The 8,010-nt window shown below is 37.0% G+C and overlaps 1 long non-coding RNA gene across 2 annotated transcripts in view; it reads right to left on the reverse strand.

Annotated features, from left to right (window-relative positions):
• Positions 1–537: 537 nt before the first annotated feature.
• Positions 538–8,010, reverse strand: part of LOC113746820 (uncharacterized) — a 9,482-nt gene continuing 2,009 nt past the window's right edge. Inside the window, exons 1-3 of one of the 2 annotated variants that reach the window (XR_003463139.1) lie at positions 7,942–8,008; positions 4,509–4,664; positions 538–638 (exon numbers count right to left, since the gene is read on the reverse strand). This is a non-coding gene — a long non-coding RNA (uncharacterized LOC113746820). Of the gene's footprint in view, positions 639–4,508; positions 4,665–7,941; positions 8,009–8,010 lie in introns of those variants that run through there. The other variant, XR_003463138.1, reaches the window with a different exon arrangement.

The raw sequence follows: 8,010 nt of genomic DNA on the forward strand, positions 1-8,010 counted from the left end.
CGAGGGCTACTGAACAATTCATGAGAAAAATGAATGCATTTCATACTCCAATTTTATCTATTTACTCAATGATTCATCTAAATATAAAACGTGTGTTTTTTACATTGCAGTGTTTGGCATGAGTTTAGTATGAGGCATTAGAATGAATGCACCCAACAAGAGATGCCCAAGAGCCCTCCACAAAGCAGAGATTCCTTTCTCCTGGCTCACTGTTTTTCTGCTTAGCTGTGGCCATGGGTGCCTGCTAACATCGTACTGTAAAAGGCAGATGCCATGTGAAGTCCAGGCCAAAGGTAAGAGGGGGTTTTTGCCAGGGTTTGGAAAAGAACATGAGGACAGATCGTGATAAAGGGCCTGACTGAAGTGTGGTGGATGATTCCTTGTATGCCTGTGCGAGTAAGATGTTAACCTCTCAGCATGTACTGTACGACCTACAGTACATATTAGAGGATTGACGTGTGCTTGCATGGCGGTTGTGTACGCATACTTGTCTTTGCGTGTCCTCAGCCCTTTTCCACAGTTCTGTTCTCTTGCCGATTGTTCGGCTCCATCCTTGGTTGCTGCTCCGCCCTCTTCCTGATCTTTGCGGTGCTGGGCCTTGGGACCCTCCAGTGAAACACTCTCACACTCTCTGGTAACTGAACAATGGGGTTGAGGGTGAACAACTGGAGATCCTGACATGAGAACATGCAATGAGGTACACTGCCATAACCAAGAGCTTCAACATCTAGGGTCTGCCACCCTTCGGCTTAAAAAGCGATGTTCAGCCCTGAGTAATTGAGAACTGTTGGGTCAGCTAGAGTGGAGCAAACATCTAACTCACCATATGTATAGATAATACATGAGTATGCAAACAACCAACTTGTTCATTGTTTACCATAGTAGCCAGAGTAGTTCTTCTCTGTTGTAGTGAATGAACAGCCATGTTAATAGTTATTAAATGAATGAATATGAAGTATTGTTAAATAAAAAAATAAAAAAACTAAGCAAAACAGCCAATACAGGGGTTCCTCAGGACCAACAAACAAGACCACTGAACCAGCTGACTCAGGGGTGTCTCAATGCAGTTCTCATCCCCAGGCATGTCCTCATGGGTCTCCATTTTTTCCTTAACATACAGCATCCTGGACCACTCCACGGCTGGGATTGTACCACTAAATTATGGTTTGCGCATTTCGTTTTCTTGGGAATGATTGCTCATTCTTATTAGTAATGGGTGGGATGGGCAGTTTTTTGTGGTAGTTGGCTGCCTGGCGTACAGTGCATCCTTTCCAAACACTGCTGACCTTTTCCAGACGTGGACACAAGTCCAAATCAGGTGCAAATACACTGTGATTCATTCATTTGTGTGAGCGCTCGTGTGTGTGTGGGACGACAATGTTATACAGCATTGTAGACAATATTATGTCCAACTGGGCTGCATTTCATAGTGGTGCTTCATGTCATAAAACGCAGAGTATTTATGCTTGTTTAAGTGTGGCATTAGAATAGTAGTAATGCCAGTTAATTAAAGTAATTGATTTTAATTAAGTCTACAAAGAGTCTATATGTACAAGTCTGGATTTTTATGAAACATGCAGTATATTTTATGTATTTCTACAGAACAATCACCATTTTGCCACATTCTGTAGTAAAACAGATTAGCTAGAAGCTGGTTAATAAGTGGGCTTTAGTTTTTATATATTTTTCTTGTTTAAATTATACACGGGTTTCAAGAGCTAAGCTAACACAAGAGTGCAAGTGGAAGCCGTTTCTATACTGTACAGTGTAATATTCAGGCTGCCACATCCCCTACAGAGAAATGTTTCTGTCAGGTTTCCTGCCCGACTCCACATCCCTCAACAGCCACAACACACAGCAAGAGCGTTTGAACAGCAAGCTTGTTCTTCTCAGTCCTTGTTGTGCCTTGTTACTTTGGGTGCTTCAATCCAGCCATGGCAGCCAGGTCCGCAAAACAACAATGCCAATGTCTTTCTTTACTTGTTTCATGTGCCAGCACACTCACCAATATTACGATGACACCAAACAATATCCTCCCTGTCTGTCCAAAACCAGATGAAGCCAAGTTCTCGAATTCTGTCAGCTCACACCTCAGTCGACAACGCTACTTAGTTTTAAGTTTTCATCTATAGGACTGTATTGTTTCCTAGTTACAGTGTTATAACTGAATTACACAGTGTGACAGAACCAAGTGATGGGTACTGTGTGAAACCCGGTTATTGGTTCTGTCTAAAAAATTAAGAGAAGAATTAAGGCAATACTGAATATCTTCTGTACTTGAACGTATATTTCCTCACCTTTATTACGTTTGAGTAATCTGAATCACAGCAGCCCCAGTCGATTCAGCAAGTTCAAATTAACAGTTTGGACTGAGCTCACAAGCGCCAGTTTTTAACTGTTTTTGGTGGAAAGTCTTAATAGATGCCGACCACGATACCGAATGATTTGGTCAATGATTGTTTTGTACTTTTGTCTATGCCTTTACATCTTCTTCTGTCTTGCAATGATGAATGATTTGTAGTGCCAAGACGTAAACTTTCTGTGTCGTTTGTCTCGTGTGAACAATACATCCTCTAGCCAAAACAATAATGCCTGCAGATGGAATATAACATGGGAAGAAGTCAATGATAACGAAATGAGCAAAAATATATATATATATATATTACCTATGTTGCATTTTCTTACAAAGGAATGGTGAAAACAGGCCCAATCACTAATTCACTTTTGAATAACCTCATTTCCTGATTTTCCCACCAACTCCCAGCATGCCTTTCGAAGTCATTGTGAGGTGACCCTCAACATTTAGCATGTAAGTGCTCTCGACTGCACAACAAACCCTCTGATTTCTGCATTAATGTGTAGCAGCAGGTCATTGTAGTGTTTGACTTGGTTTAAGTCTGTACCTTTGTGTCACGACCATCTGTTTGACAATTGGAGCAGTATGTTCAGAGGATAAAACGGTGCATTTGCATTTATTTTATTTTATTTTATTTTATTTTTTTAACTTTTGATCCTTCTTTCATTTTTGTTAATAACCTGGTGCTGAATAAATACATTTAAAGGGTGCTACCATTGTGGACTGCAGTCCATATTTTGGCTTTCTGAGAGCATAGCCTTCCGGTTGACTGACAGGGCTTGTTCCCCTACAGACTTTGTGGTTTCAAAATGCTCCAGAGCTAGCACCTCAAACCCGCACAGTTTACAGCAGAACTCAACTCTCAATGGTGCCACTTTGATTTTCCAATCTGCACAAAATAACATCAGTTACTCTACTTTTCATATAATGTTTATTATACTGGTTTCAGCATACAGTATGCTTTTATTTGATTCTGATTCAATCTGCACTAGGACTTTTCTTTCTTTTCTCTGAGAGAATGAAACTGGTAGATGACAAAAATGCATCTTTTTGGCAAAAGCACAGGAGCACAAATGTACTTCTGCAACTGGAATTTGGGTAAAAAAAAAAAATATATAGAACGTGATTGCTGTGTTGTAAATTCCTGTCATTTATATGTCCTTAATCTGTGTGTATCTATTTTGTTGTTACTGTAGAATTGGCTGTAATATTTTGTTTAAAATGGATTTGATATTCCAATGAAGCGACTATGGTTGTCATATTAATTGCTGCTGATTTTTGAAATTGTTATCAAAGTGTTGGGAAATATTGCTTTGTTTATATTCAATCAATTTCTAGATTGTGTTAGCTTGTTGGTGTATTTCACAAATCTATCAGGATACTCCCTAGACTATATGATTTATTCGGGGTATTCCAAAAGTTGGCACAATGTCAGTAAGCAAATTCGCTACGATCTGTAGCATCTTTATGAGTGTGCCCATACAGCCTATGTTGTGACTGAGAACATATAAGGAATGATTTCTTTGTTGTTGTTAAATATAAAATGTAAGTAAATTGTTTCATGGAATCCCCGTTCTTTAAAAAAGCAAAATTGATGTCCTATTTTTGGGAACAATATGAATATTATGAATAACATATGGTGCTAAAGTTCTTTTTGTATGTTTTGGTTTTTAGATGAAAAGAGAAATATTATGCTGAAAATGTAATGTTAAGCCTTACTGTAGATTCATATATCAGACTGTTCATCCCAGAAGAGAAAAATAAATATAGTATTTGAAAGTGCAATATATCAGTACTGTATTCACATGCACGTTACACTTTTCAACAGATGAAAGCAGCTGCAATAGATGGCCTCTGTGAGATATGAGCCTTCGCACTTTGGACTAAATAAGCAAAAGCTTAGTGAATGTGTCCTAATATAATACTTTATAATAAAACATGCACTTCATTTACTTTAATCAGACTTACACATTGAAGTTGTAGGGGATTATGCCTGGATTTACTGTATGTGATGTCCCAGGTGATTATTGCCGTTAACCTGTGTATAAAGCAGGTGAAGAGATACCTGCTTTATACACAGGTTAACGGATTCTTATGACATAATTAAAATGTTAACACCCCCCAAAAGTTACTGCATGTATACAGAGCGTACCTTTCATTCAACCTTGTGAGTGACTGGTCTCTTTTCTTCTTTTGCTATCATCTTGCTGGATGCATGTTTCTGTCTTTGTCCACTTGTCTCAGCAGGTTGTTTCACCGTCTTCCTCTCTGTGTTGCTGTCTTTTTTGTGTCCGTCTACATTCTTGCCCTATAAAGCAGGTATAGTAAACAGCATGTTAAAATATTGTTTTCATAAGACGCTTAAAACTGTAACTTACTCCCATCCCAAAAAAGCTGAAAACACATGCATTTAGTAAAACTCTTTTCAGGGTTTATCTTAGCAGGAAACCACAGGTGAAGCATTAATAACAGCTGCATTATATTCACAGTAGGTGTGCCAGTTCAAGAGGTACAGCTACAGCTTACTGGGGCACTTAAACAAAAAGGAACCACCTGGAGGTTTTTTGATATGGAGTAAAAAAAAAAAAAAGCCTGTTGTTTACTAGTTACATGAACAAAAAGTGAGATTTGCTTGCCTAATAGTCTTTAGACACCTGTGTAAAAGTCAGTTATCTGTATTAATGACTCCAATTCTTTGGTTTTAAGTGAGACTTTGTCACTGAATCATTTTTAAAGATCATTTTTGGATTATAGGAGCTACAGCGGCTCTTCTTCATCTTGCTGGCTACCTTTTTTTTTCTTTTTTTTTGTGGCTATAATTGACCTGGTCACTCCATCTTTTTTTTCCATGACAATAACACCAGACTTTACCTCCCCATCTCACTCCACCTCCGCCTGACGGAAGTGAAGTGAAATCCTCGTGTTAAGGAGGTTTGTGGCAAGGAAATGCTTTGGTCCTTATCAGTAATGATAATTCCCCTTAGTTGTGAGCAAAAAAAAAAAAAAGAAGACATAGCAAATATATAGTTGTGATATATATATAAACATTTTATTCCTTATCATTTCAGTACAAATGAATGTTTTCTGTGGTTACAAGTTATTTCTACTAGTTATGACCCTGTTTTTGCCGGCTGTTGATGATATTTACTTTTAGGAAACAGTCACCAGATCATACAGCTCTTGTTTGTGCCACTTGGTGGTGATAGTGAACAGTACTTGCCCCAGAGGTATCTTTTTCTATATTCACTGTACAGAGTATTATTATTACATTAGGATCAAGCAAGAGCTCAGACCCTTTCATGTGATTGCTACTCATAACTTTGCTAACTGATTAATATGAACTCATTTATAAAAGCGTCCCACATGTTGTTACTGTAGAATTGGCTGTAATATTTTGTTTAAAATGGATTTGATATTCCAATGAAGCGACTATGGTTGTCATATTAATTGCTGCTGATTTGAAATTGTTATCAAAGTGTTGGGAAATATTGCTTTGTTTATATTCAATCAATTTCTAGATTGTGTAGCTTGTTGGTGATTTCACAAATCTATCAGGATACCCCTAGACTATATGATTTATTCGGGGTATTCCAAAAGTTGGCACAATGTCAGTAAGCAAATTCGCTACGATCTGTAGCATCTTTATGAGTGTGCCCAACAGCCTATGTTGTGACTGAGAACAATAAGGAATGATTTCTTTGTTGTTGTTAAATATAAAATGTAAGTAAATTGTTCATGGAATCCCCGTTCTTAAAAAAAGCAAAATTGATGTCCTATTTTTGGGAACAATATGAATATTATGAATAACATATGGTGCTAAAGTCTTTTGTATGTTTTGGTTTTTAGATGAGAGAAATATTATGCTGAAAATGTTGTTAAGCCTTACTGTAGATTCATATATCACTGTTCCCCCAGAAGAGAAATAAATATAGTATTTGAAAGTGCAATATATCAGTACTTGTATCACATGCACGTTCACTTTTCAACGATGAAGCAGCTGCATAGATGGCTTCTGAGAGATAGAGCCTCCACTTTGAACTAAATAGCAAAGCTTAGTGAATGTGCCTAATATAACTTTATAATAAAACATGCACTCATTTACTTTAATCAGACTTACACATGAAGTGGTAGGGGATTATGCTTGGATTTACTGTATGTGATGTCCCAAATAAGTCCTCAACACCTTAAACATAAGGTTACTGAATGTAATACTTTTGCGAACCTACTCTGCTTTATTTCATCAATCACTCCATTGTACACACATGTATTGATATTTTTACTAATCAAGTGTATTTTTTTAATAAATTTGAACAAGCCCAACATACATAGTAGTCAGCATTTAATCCTACAATTACATAAAGTTCACAAATTAAAGAGGTGTTATTTGCCAAGTGTAACAGCATTGAGTATATACACAGCAGTTATACGTAACTATTATCTATGACATAATTAAAATGTTAACACCCCCAAAAGTTACTGCATGTATACAGAGCTTACCTTTCATCAACCTGTGAGTGACCGGTCTCTTTTCTTCTTTTGCTATCATCTTGCGGGATGCATGTTTCTGTCTTTGTCCACTTGTCTCAGCAGGTTGTCCACCGTCTTCCTCTCTGTGTTGCTGTCTTTTTTTGTGTCCGTCACATTCTTGCCCTATAAAGCAGGTATAGTAAACAGCATGTTAAAATATTGTTTTATAAGACGCTTAAAACTGTAACTACTCCCATCCCAAAAAGACTGAAAACACATGCATTTAGTAAAACTCTTTTCAGGGTTTATCTTAGCAGAGAAACAGTTGAAGCATTAATAACACTGCATTATATTCACAGTAGGTGTGCCAGTTCAAGAGGTACACTACAGCTTACTGGGGCACTTAAACAAAAAGGAACCACCTGGAGTTTTTCATATGGAGTAAAAGAAAAAAAAAATAGCCGTTGTTTACAAGTTACATAAATGAGATTGCTTGCCTAATAGTCTTTAGTCACCTGTGTAAAAGTCAGTTATTGTATTAATGACTCAAATTCTTTGGTTTTAAGTGAGACTTGTCATTAAATCATTTTTAAAGATAATTTTTGGATTATAGGAGCACAGCGGCTCTTCTTCGTCTTGCGGCTACCATTTTTTGGCTATAATGGCCTGGTCACTCCATCTTTTTTTTTCCATGACAATAACACCAGACTTTACCTCCCCATCTCACTCCACCTCTGCCTGACGGAAGTGAAGTGATATCCTCGTGTTAAGGAGGTTGTTTGTGGCAAGGAAAGGCTTGGTCCTTATCAGTAATGATAATTCCCTTAGTTGTGAGCAAAAAAAAAAAAAAAAGAGACATAGTAAATAATAGTTGTGATATATATTTAAACATTTTATTCCTTATCATTCAGTACAAATGAATGTTTTCTGTGTTACAAGTTATTTCTACTAGTTATGACCTGTTTTTGCCAGTTGTAGTGCTGTGTCAATGCAGGAAAAAAATTAAAAAGGAACCACCTGGACGTTTTTTGATATGAATAAAAATAAAATAATAGCCTGTTGTTTACAAGTTACATGAACAAAATATGAGATTTGCTTGCCTAATAGTCTTTAGTCACCTGTGTAAATGTGTATTAATGACTCCAATTCTTTGGTTTAAAGTGAGACTTTGTCATTTTTTTGGATGA

This window comes from Larimichthys crocea, chromosome XI, assembly GCF_000972845.2.
Source record: "Larimichthys crocea isolate SSNF chromosome XI, L_crocea_2.0, whole genome shotgun sequence".
In the NCBI taxonomy this organism is placed as follows: domain Eukaryota; kingdom Metazoa; phylum Chordata; class Actinopteri; family Sciaenidae; genus Larimichthys; species Larimichthys crocea.